A 13611-nucleotide genomic window follows, 5' to 3' on the forward strand; every position below is an offset into this window, starting at 1 on the left:
AGTGAAACGCCTGGATAGAGTGGATGTGGAGAGGATGTTTCCACTAGTGGAAAGAGTCTAGGACCAGAGGGCACAGCCTCAGAATAAAATGATGTACCGTTAGATAAGAGATGAGGAGGAATTTCTTGCGCCACAGGGCGGTGAATCTGTGGAGGCTGTCAATAGATATTTTTAAGGCAGAGATAGGCAGGTTCTCGGTTAGTAAAGGTGTCAGGGGTTGTGGGGAGAAGGCAGGAGAATGGGGTTAGGAGGGAGGGATAGAAACATAGAAAATAGGTGCAGGAGTAGGCCATTCGGCCCTTGGAGCCTGCACCGCCATTCAATATGATCATGGCTGATCATGGATAGATCAGCCATGATTGAATGGCGGAGTAGACTTGATGGGCCGAATGGCCTAATTCCGCTCCTATAACTAAAGAACTTCTGCGTGAAGGATCCGATGACTTTAGACTTTAGGGATGCAGCGTGGAAACAGGCCCTTCGGCCCACGAATCCACGCCAACCAGTGATCTCAGTGTGGTGCAATGGTGCAGCGTAGAGCTGCTGCCTTTACAACTGGAGAGACCAGGGTTTCATCCTAATTACCGGCGCTGTTTGCACGGAGTCTGTACGTTCTCCTTGTGACCGCATGGGTTTTCTCCGGTTGCTCCGGTTTCCTTCCATACTCCAAAGGCATACAGGTTTGTAGGTTAACTGGTTTTCTAAAAAATAGTCAATTGTCCCCACTGTGTAGGTTTTTAGATTTTTTTTTTAGATTTAGAGATACAGCGCAGAAACAGGCCCTTCGGCCCACCGAGTCCACGCCGCCCAGCGATCCCCGCACATTAACACTATCCTACACGCACTAGGGACAATTTTTTAAAACATTTACCCAGTCAATTAACCTACATACCTGTACGTCTTTGGAGTGTGGGAGGAAACCGAAGATCTCGGAGAAAATCCACGCAGGTCACGGGGAGAATGTACAAACTCCGTACAGACGGCGCCCGTAGTCAGGATCGAACCTGAGTCTCCGGCGCTGCATTCGCTGTAAGGCAGCAACTCTACCGCTGCGCCACCGTGCCGTAGGATAGTGTTAGTGAATGGGGTGATCGCTTGTCAGACCAGAGTTGATATTCTACGTCGACTCCACTTTCTCTCTTGAAGGCTACTTGAAGTTAGAGAAGTCAATGTTCATACCCCTGTGGTTTAAACATTGACTTCTCTAACTTCAAGCAGCGCTTGCTTTCTCTCTCCCCCTCTCTCCATTCCCTCCCCTTCCCAGTTCTCCCACAAGTCTTACTGTCTCCGACCACACTTTATCTCTGTCCTGCCCACTCCCCTGAGGATCGGTCTGTGGAAGGGTCTCGACCCGAAACGTCACCCACTCCTTCTATCCAGAGATGCTGCCTGTCCCGCTGAGTTACCTCAGCATTTTGTGTCTATCCCTGATTCATAGATGTCCCAATCAACCTCCTGCATCCACCTTGCCATCCTCTGAGAATGTTATGTTTTTTTTAAGGAGAATACCATCTATTTCTCTAAATTCCACAGAATATAGAACAATTTTCCTCAATATTCGAGGTTTTTAACCATTTACATAATTTACAGGAAGGGCATAGAGTTATAGAATCTTACAGTGTGGAAACAGGCCCTTCGGCCCAACTTGCCACCACCGGCCAACATGTCCCATCTACACTAGTTCCACCTGCCTGCATTCGGCCCATCGCCCTCTAAACCTGTCCTATCCATGTACCTGTCTAAATGTTTCTTCAACGTTGCGATAGTACCTGCCTCAACTGCCTCCTCCAGCAGCTCGATCCATGCATCTGCCACCCTTTGAGTGAAAAAGCTACCCCTCAGGTTCCTATTAAATCTTTCCCCCATGTAGGCTTTGGAGAAGGTGCAGAAGAAGTTTACCAGGATGCAGTTATGATTAGAGGGTATCAGTTATAAGGACAGTGTAGGAAGGAACTGCAGATGCTGGTTTATACCGAAGATAAGCACAAAATGCTGGAGTAACTCTGCGGGCCAAGCAGCATGTCTAGAGAAAAAGAATAGGTGATGATTCAGTCGGAACCCTTCTTCAGATAGAGGTGGTGGTGGGGGGAGGAGGGGGGGGGGGAGGTGGGGGGGGAGTGGGGGGGGAAGGTGGGGGGGGGGGAGGTGGGGGGGAAACTGGAGGCTGGAAAAGGCCAGAACAAAACAGGGCTGACAAGAGATGGCCTCAGCTCAGGAAGGGTGGAGCCCACAATGGCCCATTGTTGGTTGGGGAAGAGTCTGAAGAAAGGTTCTTATCTGAAACGTCACCTATTCCTTTTCTCTGGAGATGTTGTCTGACCTGCTGAGTTACTCCAACATTTTGAATATATTTCAGCTTTAATGAGAGTTTGGGCAAACTTAGATTGTTGTCCCTGGAGCACTGGAGGTTGAGGGGGACACCTGACAGAAGTATATAAACGTGCGAGGGGCATAGACAGGGCGGACATTTTTCCCAGGGTGTTAATGTCAAAGACTGACAGGCAAAGCTTCAAGGTGAAATGGGCAAAGTTTAAAGAAGATATATGGGGCACGAATTTCTGCCTGGAGGATAATTTCACTAATATTCACTGGAATTTAGAAGGATGAGAGTGGATCTTATAGAAACATATAAAATTCTTAAAGGATTGGACAGGCTAGATGCAGGAAAAATGTTCCCGATGTTGGGGGAGTCCGGAACCAGGGGTCACAGTTTAAGAATAAAGGGTAGACCATTTAGGACTGAGATGAGGAAAAACGTTTTCACCCAGAGAGTTGTGAATCTGCGGAATTCTCTGCCAGAGAAGTTAGTGGAGGCCAATTCACTGGATGGTTTCAAGAGAGAGTTAGATTTGGCTCTTTGGGCTAATGGAATCAAGGGATATGGGGGAAAAGCAGGAACGGGGTACTGATCCTAGATGATCAGCCATGATCATATTGAATGGCGGTGCTGGCTCGAGGGGCCGAATGGCCTACTCCTGCACCTATATTCTCTGTTTCTATTTTTCTGTGTTTCACTGAGAACAAAAACATAGCAGTCGGAGAAAGATGCCCTGTTTCCTTGATGGCGATCATCTTAACTTGTGTCGAACATTATGCTTTGTGCATTGAATACAGAATACAGAATACAGAATACAGAGCTTTATTTGTCATTCGGTACCGAGGCACCGAACGAAATTACGTTACCAGCAGTCACACAAAAAAAAGAAACACAAGACACATAACCCCAACACAAACATCCATCACAGTGACTCCAAACACCCCCTCACTGTGATGGAGGCAACAAAACTTCCGCTCTCTTCCCCACGCCCAAGTCCCCGCGGCCGAGCCGCACCGGGCGCTGAAACATCCCGCGGCCGAGCCGGGCGATGGAAGGCCCCGCGGCCGTACCGTGCGCAGCTAAGTCCCGCGGCCGAGCCGCGCCGGGCGATGGAAGGCCCCGCGGCCGAGCCGCACCAGCGATGTAAAGTCCCGCGGCCGAGCCGCACCAGCGATGTAAAGTCGCGCGGCCGAGCCGCACCGGGCGATGGAAGGCCCCGCGGCCGAGCCGCACCAGTGATGTAAAGTCCCGCAGCCGAGCCGCGCCGGGCGATGGAAGGCCCCGCGGCCGAGCCGCACCTGGTGTTGAACCATCCCACAGCCGTACCGGGCGATGGAAGGCCCCGCGGCCGAGCCGCACCGGGCACTGTTAAGACCAGCGGCCGAGCCGCACCGGGCGATGGAAGGCCCCGAAGGCGATGGAAGGCCCCGCGTTTAAAAATTTTTTTTAAGCGCAAACGGAGATACGACTCGGAAAGGGTCGCATCTCCGTTGAGGAAGAGATTTTTTAAAAGGTTTCCCCCACCTTCCCACCACCCCCCCACATATACACAGCTAAAGATAGGCTATTTCATACATCTAACACTTCCGCCGCCACTTGAAATATAAAATCGCAAATGCTGGAAAAACTGGAAAAGAGGGATAAATATTTGCTTTTAGGGGCTTGACAGTAAGAACGCTTTGATCTTTATATCTCTTAAAACTGGATAATCTGGCCATTATAATGGTTTTGTTTATAGTGTTCAGATTTTGTACATTGAATCAGTGACACACTTAAAATTGTTTTCATTGGTTCTATCGTGCTTCAGGCATCTATTTATTTGGTAGGTGCTCGTTAAAAAGCATGTTTATGACCTCCATTTACAATTGGAGTCGTAAATGGTTCTTTTGTAGTGTTTGACATATTAAAATTTAAATCAATAATCCTAATAATGTTCGAATGATTGTCACTAACTAATAAAGTAAACCTCATCGTTGCGGTCCCGAAGTATAAAAAAAGGACAAAATGTAGGCCTTAACCAACCTGATCTCCCGGTGGCTGAGCACTTCAACTCCCCCTCCCACTCCCAGTCTGACCTTTATGTCATGGGCCTCCTCCAGTGCCATAGTGAGGCCCACCAAAAATTGGAGGAACAGCACCTCATATTTCACTTGGGCAGCCTGCAGCCCAACGGTATAAACATTGACTTCTCCAACTTTAGATAGTTCCTCTGTCCCTCTCTACCCCTCCCCCCTTCCCAGTTCTCCCTCTATCTTCCTGTCTCCACCTATATCCTTCCTTTGTCCCGCCCCCCTGACATCAGTCTGAAGAAGGGTCTCGACCCGAAACGTCGCCCATTCCTTCTCTCCTGAGATGCTGCCTGACCCGCTGAGTTACTCCAGCATTTTGTGAAATAAATACCTTCTGTGTATTATTTTCTCCATTACGTGCTCCGTGGGGGATTGTATGGAAGCGCGGTGTGCAAGTTGACCTCTACTTTGCCAACACTAAAGGAGTGAAAGCACTTAGAAAGCAGAGTCGCCCACAGTCATTAATTTAAAGTGCTTTTTGGAAATGCGAAAACTGTATCAATGAAAATCACTTTCTCTTTTGTTTTAAAGATGGCAAAAGATGTGATTAATCAGGAGGGCTGTGGAGTAGGCACTGGTGTGTCACAAAATCCATGTTGATCCTTAAGCATGTTACTGGCAGGGAATGGAGAATTGTTTTGAGCTGCTGAAATCGCTCACTGGAGACAATGAAATGAGTTTATGAACAGGGGTGAATTTAGTTTAATTTCGCATAGATATACAGCGTGGAAACGGGCCTTTCACCTCACCGAGTCCGTGCCGACCAGCGATCCCCATGCACTAGCACTGCCCTACACACCAGGGACATAGAAAATAGAAAATAGGTACAGGAGGAGCCCATTAGGCCCTTCGAGCCAGCACCACAATTTACGATCTTTACCAAAGCCAATTAACCTACAAACCCGTACGCCTTTGGAGTGTGGGAGGAAACCAGAGCACCCGGGGAAAACTCACGTGGTCACGGGGAGAACGTACGAACTCCGTACAGACAGCGCCCGTGGTCAGGCTCGAACCCGGGTCTCCGGCGCTGTGAGGCAGCAACTCTACCGCTGCGCCACCGCGCCGCCCCCAATGAATGAACCGACGGAGATTGAAAGACCTTTCCCATCTGTCATATTCTGTTTTATTGTTTGGGGGGGGCTGCATTTTAAAGTTTAATCTCTTGACCGGCCAAACAACCGGTGCTTATTCTTGTTTTAAAGGTTCTGCCCACATCTAGCTTTGGTTGTATTTCGGGCAGCCTCATTTCAGATAGTACAGATTAGTTTCATCAGCCAGTGACGTTTTGTGAGAGCTACCTTGAACATTGAAAGGAAACACTTATCAGATTAGCATCCAGGATTTTAACGGAAAAAAACCCCTTTAATGTGCATGCAAGCTGCTGTTAATCTCTCCAGAACACCACAGCTATAAAGCATGCTTATATGAAAAGACATTTGTAGAATTGTGGAAGGTTTATGATTCAATTGATTGTGTTGGTGCTAGTGAGAGCTAGATAGAGCTCTTAAGGATAGCGGAGTCAGGGGGTATGGGGAGAAGGCAGGAACGGGGTACTGATTGAGAATGATCAGCCATGATCACATTGAATGGCTGTGCTGGCTCGAAGAGCCGAATGGCCTCCTCCTGAACCTATTGTCTATTGTCTATAGTTAAAAAATTGCCCCCCAACTTAAACCCACATTACAGCATTGATCTGTGGCCTTGTGGGTCTTACTCTGGAGAACACATTATGACTCTGCAAGATAAGAGTTTGGGTCGAGACCCTTGTTGTACTTCGTGGTCCGGTACCTGTTGTACCTTTAGTGACTCTGGAAGGACCACAAGTACACTTGTGTAAAAGGTTACATTGCTGGAGCTCAACTCCAGGCTGTTTATTCCGTGGCCACCTGCATCCAGAGTGACCGCCTAATCACACCCATCACTTATATACACAGCCATACAAAGTAGTTCTTGGATACACAAAGTAGTCCCAGCAATATCACAACATCCCCCTTGTCTTATATATTACAACATCCCCTTGTCTTATATAAAATTGTTTTCTTTACCATTCGAGGGCTAAAATATATTTAACAAAGAAAACCGAAACACCATTGCTTTTTGCAAACAAAATCAATAGCACAACTAAACACAATTAAACACAATTGCTTTTTTCGCCATCATTGTGGTCACTCCTCTGCGGAATTTCACCCATCGCCGGGTGGTCACTCATCTCTGGGTGGTCACTCACTCCGTGTGGTCACTCACTCCGTGTGGTCACTCATCTCCGTGTGGTCACTCATCTCCAGGTGGTCACTCACTCCGGGTGGTCACTCATCTCCGGGTGGTCACTCCACAGATATATACATATATACAAAAGCATCAAATATAATACATTAAGCTTTCATTACACAGATCACTACACAGGTCATTAAACACAAAATATTCATTTTGTTCCATATCTTCCCCTCAAGAAGACGTGCTGTGTAGATCAAACGTAGTGTAGGCTCTAGAGCTCCACCACCATGATTTGCCTCCCACTGCTGGGCTCCCACTGCTGGGCTCCCACTGCTGGGCTGGCACTGCTGGGCTGGCACTGCTGGGCTGGCACTGCTGGGCTGGCACTGCTGGGCTCCCACTGCTGGGCTGGCACTGCTGGGCTGGCACTGCTGGGCTGGCACTGCTGGGCTCCCACTGCTGGGCTGGCACTGCTGGGCTGGCACTGCTGGGCTGGCACTGCTGGGCTGGCACTGCTGGGCTCCCACTGCTGGGCTCCCACTGCTGGGCCCCGCCCACAGGTGCTTCCCGGCTCCGCCCACAGGTGCTCCCGGCAGCTGCCTCGGGCCCAGGGCCGTCCCGACTCTACGGTCGACGCACCTGGGTGAGTATGTAGTGCCTCGGCCTTACCGCCGTCGCACCTCCGCGGGTGGTCGGTCCCTCCGGTCGCCGACCCCCTCCGGTCGCCGCACACCTCCGTGGGTGTCGGTCTCCTCCAGGGCTCTCCCGGTCGCCGCACACCTCCGTGGGTGTCGGTCTCCTCCAGGGCTCTCCCGGTCGCCGCACACCTCCGTGGGTGTCGGTCTTCCCCGGTCACCGCACACCTCCGTGGGTGTCGGGTCTCCCGGTCGCCGCACACCTCCGTGGGTGTCAGCCTCCCCCGGGGCTCTCCCGGTTGCCGCACACCTCCGTGGGTGTCGGTCTCCTCCAGGGCCCTCCCGGTCGCCGCACACCTCCGTGGGTATCGGTCTTCCCCAGTCACCGCACACCTCCGTGGGTGTCGGGTCTCCCGGTCTCCTCCGGTCGCCGCACACCTCCATGGGTGCCGGTCTCCACCGGTCGCCGCACACCTCCATGGGTGTCGGTCTTCCCCGGTCACCGCACATCTCCGTGTGTCGGATCTCCCGGTCTCTCCCCCGCGAAGCAGTCGCAGGCTTCTAATCTCGGGCCTACACAGGTGCTGGGGCGCGACGTGGGCCCCAGCAGCTTGCAGCGTCACGTCGGCAACTCGGCGCCGACTACTGAGCAGGTAACTATACCAACTCACACTGGCCCTGTCGGGATACACTCCAAACGTCCCATACCGAGCTGGAAACTTTTCTTTCGTTTTGTTTCCCTTCAGGGCTCTTTTTTTTTTTAACCTTTTCTGCTCGGGCATGCTTCATTCCCCCCCTAGGCGAAACACCAAGCCGCTGCCACCATGTTGTACTTCGTGGTCCGGTACCTGTTGTACCTTTGTTGTGACTCTGGAAGGACCACGAGTACACATGTTTATGATGTTATCATGGTGGAGCTTAACTCCAGGCTGTTTATTCCAAGGCCGCCTGGATCCAGAGTGACCGCCTAATCACACCCATCACTTATATACACAGCCATACAAAGTAGTTCTTGGATACACAAAGTAATCCCAGCAATATCACAACAACCCTTTAGTTTAGTTTAGTTTCGAGATACAGCGTTGAATCAGGGCCTTCAGGCCACCCAGTCAGTCCGTGCCGCCCAGATACAAGATGTTATAGTTCAAAACTCTCAAGTACTTACCGACTTGTCAGTGATTTCAGCGAAAATTAGGATGCCGGCGAAGCATTGACAGCGTGGTAATTTCGCGATGTTTCCAAAGACGCTGTAATCTCGACCTGACTCAGCATTGTCGTGGTCTTTGTCGCCGGGTAAAAGAAAAGTTTGGCGATCTGCTACGACTGACAGTCGGCTGCAGTCGCCAAAAGAAATCGCCCAAGTGGAACAGGCCCTTTACAGCAAATGCAGCGCCGGAGACCCGGGTTCGATCCCGACCACGGGCGCTATCTGTACGGAGTTTGTACGTTTTCCCCGTGACCTGCGTGGGTTTTCTCCGAGATCTTCGGTTTCCTCCCACACTCCAAAGACGTACAGGTATGTAGGTTAATTGACTTGGTAAATGTAAAAATCGTCCCTAGTGGGTGTAGGATAGTGTTAATGTGCGGGGATCGCTGGTCGGCGCGGACCCGGTGGGCCGAAAGGGCCTGTTTCCGCGCTGCATCTATAAACTAAACTAAATTCAATCATGGCTCATGTATCTTTTCCCTCTCAACCCCATTCTCCAGCTTCTCCAGTTAAGTATTTTTATTTGTTTGCCTTCTGTAAAGAGGACTTCCTGGAAGCCATTAATGCAGCACCGCCATTAGATTAGTTGTGAATGTATCTGGGAAAATATTTCTTTACACATTTCTTTAACAGATCATTTACCCTTAAAGCTGTTGGAGTGAGTCACTGCTTTACATAAATCAAAACCTGGCAAATGAAAGGATATAAATCACTCATGTTATTCTCATTGTGTGGAGCGCGAGACCAAGCTTGAGGAGAAACGTAATTAAAATTCCGAGGAGGTCAGAAATGTATTTTCATCATATTTATAACTTGCCGCATGGTAGGCAAATCTATCATTGTTCCACCTGTGGGATGGCTATGGAATTTAGAGCTTACCAATGAATCTTTGTGAGTTGCAACCATTCCTCAGAGCCATTAACGTGCCTGAGGCGTAGGATTGTGGCACATGTAGGTAGGGTGGGCGGCACTGAGGCGCAGGGGTAGAGTTGCTGCATTACAGCACTTACAGCGCCAGAGACCCGGGTTCGATCCTGGCTACGGGTGCTGTCTGGGCAGAGTTTGTACTTTCTCCCCGTGATCTGTGTTGGCTTTGTCCCAAATCTTCGGTTTCCTCCCGCGCTCCAGAGATGTACAGGTTAGTAGGATACCTTGAGGAGATTTTGCAGTGGAGCAGACGAAATGTGTAGGCAGGAACTGCAGATGCTGGTTTAGACAATAGACAATAGACAATAGACAATAGACTATAGGTGCAGGAGGAGGTCATTCGGCCCTTCGAGCCAGCACTGCCATTCAATGTGATCATGGCTGATCATTCTCAATCAGTACCCCGTTCCTGCTTTCTCCCCATACCCCCTGACTCCGCTATCCTTAAGAGCTCTATCTAGCTCTCTCTTGAATGTATTCAGAGAATGGGCCTCCACTGCCCTCTGAGGCAGAGAATTCCACAGATTCACAACTCTCTGACTGAAAAAGTTTTTCCTCATCTCTGTTCTAAATGGCTTACCCCTTATTCTTAAACTGTGGCCCCTGGTTCTGGACTCCCCCAACATTGGGAACATGTTTCCTGCCTCCAACGTGTCCAACCCCTTAATAATCTTATACGTTTAAACCGAAGATAGACACAAAAATCTGGAGTAACTCAGCGCGACAGGCAGCATCTCTGGAGAGAAGGACTAGGTGACGTTTCGGGCCGAGACCCTTCTTCAGACGAAACGTCACCCATTCCTTCTCTCCAGAGATGCTGCCTGTCCCGCTGAGTTACTCCAACTTTTTGTATCTATCTTCGGTTAGTAGGATAATTGGCTTGGTATAAGTGGAAATTGTCCCCAGTGTGTGTAGGATAGTGTACGAGAATCGCTGGTCGGCATGGACACGGTGGCTGAAGGGCCTGTTTCCGAGCTGTGTCTCTAAACCAAACTAAACTGGAGTAACTCAACGGATCAGATAGCATCTCCGGAGAGCATGGATGGGTGATCTTTCAGGCCGTGACCCCTCTTGGACCTCAACACAAGAAGGGCTCCCGAATAAAAGACAACAGTGATTTATTAAGTCAGAAGACAGAAGGTTGTAATGGGATGGAGTAAGGGAATAGACAGATGAAGCAGGCCTGACTGAATTAGCTATCAATCTGTCTGAAGAAGGGTCCCCAACAGAAATATCACCTATCCACATTCTCCAGAGATACTGCCTGAGCCGCTGAGTTACTCCAGCACTTTGCATCTTTCTTTGTAAACCAGCATCTGAAATTCTTTGTGCTTCCAGGTGTAAATGAAGCTTTCTGAATGTATGAATGAATGAATGAATGAATGCTTCTTGTAACATGTGATGTCGCATGTGATGTCACAGTGAGATTCTTTGTTTTGCATACAGGGGAGAACGTGCAAACTCCGTTAAAGACAGCGCCCGTAGTCAGGATCGAACCCGGGTCCCTGGCACTCTAAGGCAGCAACTCTACCGCTGCGCCACCGTGCAGCCCTTGCATTTGTATGTTATAATATTTAGTAACCTGATGCTTGTTGGTGATGTGGCTGATCAAGGACACATTGCTGGTGATATTTATTCCAAGGCACTATCTATCTAGTAACCAGGAACAACCTGATTGCCTGGCCTATCCATGCCTCCCATAATTGTATCTACATTATTGTATCTATCATATCATATCATATATATACAGCCGGAAACAGGCCTTTCGGCCCTCCAAGTCCGTGCCGCCCAGCGATCCCCGCACATTAACACTATCCTACACCCACTAGGGACAATTTTTACATTTACCCAGCCAATTAACCTACATACCTGTACGTCTTTGGAGTGTGGGAGGAAACCGAAGATCTCGGAGAAAACCCACGCAGGTCACGGGGAGAACGTACAAACTCCTTACAGTGCAGCACCCGTAGTCAGGATCGAACCTGAGTCTCCGGCGCTGCATTCGCTGTAAAGCAGCAACTCTACCGCTGCGCTACCGTGCCGCCCTACATCGAATATAACTTGTCATTTACAATAATATACCCTTGACACGACTACTATGAAACTATGGAAAACCAGTGATGATTTCCGAAGGATATTACACATATCATGGGCTTTGATTTTGATGTATGAGTGGATATTACTGAAAGGTAAGGCCATTTCCACAATCGAAAATGCTATTATCTTGGGACCACATTATCCAGAGCCTTCCCATTCCAAACATGTCACACGCATTAATCAAGGGCTTTTTTTTTCTGTTTCCTGCCATTTCTCTTTATTTTCAAATGGCGACAGCTTTGTTCCCCAACTAATGACTGGGAAATGAAATAATTACTCTCCCCTACCACCGCTAAATCTAGGCCAGGTTTTCTGTCGAAGTCTGTGCTTGGGATTTACATCCAGCAAGATGAATGATGTCGACTTGACAGGAGCGAGCAGTATGTTTCAGGAATGTGCATCTAAATCAATGAACTGATGGCGCAGCGGTACAATACAATACAATAGGAGCAAAGAGGTCCTTCTGCAGTTGTACAGGGCCCTAGTGAGACCGCACCTGGAGTACTGTGTGCAGTTTTGGTCTCCAAATTTGAGGAAGGATATTCTTGCTATTGAGGGCGTGCAGCGTAGGTTTACTAGGTTAATTCCCGGAATGGCGGGACTGTCATATGTTGAAAGACTGGAGCGACTAGGCTTGTATACACTGGAATTTAGAAGGATGAGTGGAGATCTTATCGAAACGTATAAGATTATTAAGGGGTTGGACACGTTAGATCCAGGAAACATGTTCCCAATGTTGGGGGAGTCCAGAACAAGGGGCCACAGTTTAAGAATAAGGGGTAGACCATTTAGAACTGAGATGAGGAAAAACTTTTTCAGTCAGAGAGTTGTGAATCTGTGGAATTCTCTGCCTCAGAAGGCAGTGGAGGCCAATTCTCTGAATGCATTCAAGAGAGAGCTAGATAGAGCTCTTAAGGATAGCGGAGTCAGGGGGTATGGGGAGAAGGCAGGAACGGGGTACTGATTGAGAATGATCAGCCATGATCACATTGAATGGCGGTTCTGGCTCGAAGGGCCGAATGGCCTCCTCCTGCACCTATTGTCTATTGTCTATTGTCTGTCTAATACAATATATCTTTATTGTCATTGTACAGGGGTACGAGTTGCAGGTTTCTAGCGCCAATAGGGGGTGCCAACTTCCTCACTCCCAAATACGGGACAAGATGGCGTCACCGCCCCACGCCCCATGTGACCTCACCCAGCCAGCGGCCACGTGCTCCCGCTCCACCAATGGCGGCTGCCCGGGCCGGGAGGCGTGTTGCTAGGCAACCTCCGTCAGGCGGCGCCCGGGCCTCCGGACCTACACAGTACGGAGCTAAAATGTCGGAAAACGAGAGTGTCGGGACATAAACTGTTGGGATCTACAGTGTCGGGGCCTACATTGTCGGGGCCTATAGCGTCTGGGCCTACAGCGCCACCCCCGGGCCTAATACGGGACAAGGCCGGTCCCGTACGGGACAAACCAACTTAGCTCAAAATACGAGATGTCCCGGCTAATACGGGACAGTTGGCAACCCTAAGCACCAAGGACCCATGTTCAATCCTGACTACGGGTGCTGTCTGTACGGAGTTTGTACTTTCTCCCTGTGGCCCCGTGGGCTTTACCCGGGTGCTCTGGTTTCCTCCCACATTCCAAAGATGTACACGTTTGTAGGTTAATTGGGTTCTGTTGTAAATTGTCCCTGGTGTGTTGGATAGTGTTAGTGTACGGGGTGATCGCTGCTTGGGGTGGACTCGGTGGACCGAAGGGCTTGTTTCTGCACTGTCTCACTAAACTAAAGTAAACTAAAATGTCCACTTGAAGGTGGATGTCCGGTGAATATTTTCACCACTCAGACGCACGCAGCACAGCTGACAGTGTGCACGCCGATCATAATGATACAGCATTCGATGAGAAGTTGGATGTGTTTGAAGGAACTGCAGATGCGGTTTACACCGAAGATAGACACAAAATGCTGGAGTAACTCAGTGGGTCAGACAGTATCCCTGGAGAATAACGGACCAGTAATGTTTCGGATCGGGACCCTTCTTCAGACTGCTTCTCCCTCCCCTTCCACCGATATTTCTTTCTCTGGCTTCATAATTCATAATTGTTCTATCATTTCCTTCACACCTTTTGTCTTTCCATTTCTGGCCTTCCAACCA

The 13611-nt window shown here is 49.4% G+C and overlaps 1 protein-coding gene across 1 annotated transcript in view; it reads left to right on the top strand.

The window, feature by feature from the left end:
- The window catches only part of dhrsx (dehydrogenase/reductase (SDR family) X-linked), a 242398-nt gene that overhangs the window by 135013 nt on the left and 93774 nt on the right, over positions 1-13611 (top strand). The window lies entirely within an intron of this gene.

Source organism: Rhinoraja longicauda, chromosome 7 (genome assembly GCF_053455715.1).
Source record: "Rhinoraja longicauda isolate Sanriku21f chromosome 7, sRhiLon1.1, whole genome shotgun sequence".
NCBI lineage: Eukaryota > Metazoa > Chordata > Chondrichthyes > Rajiformes > Arhynchobatidae > Rhinoraja > Rhinoraja longicauda.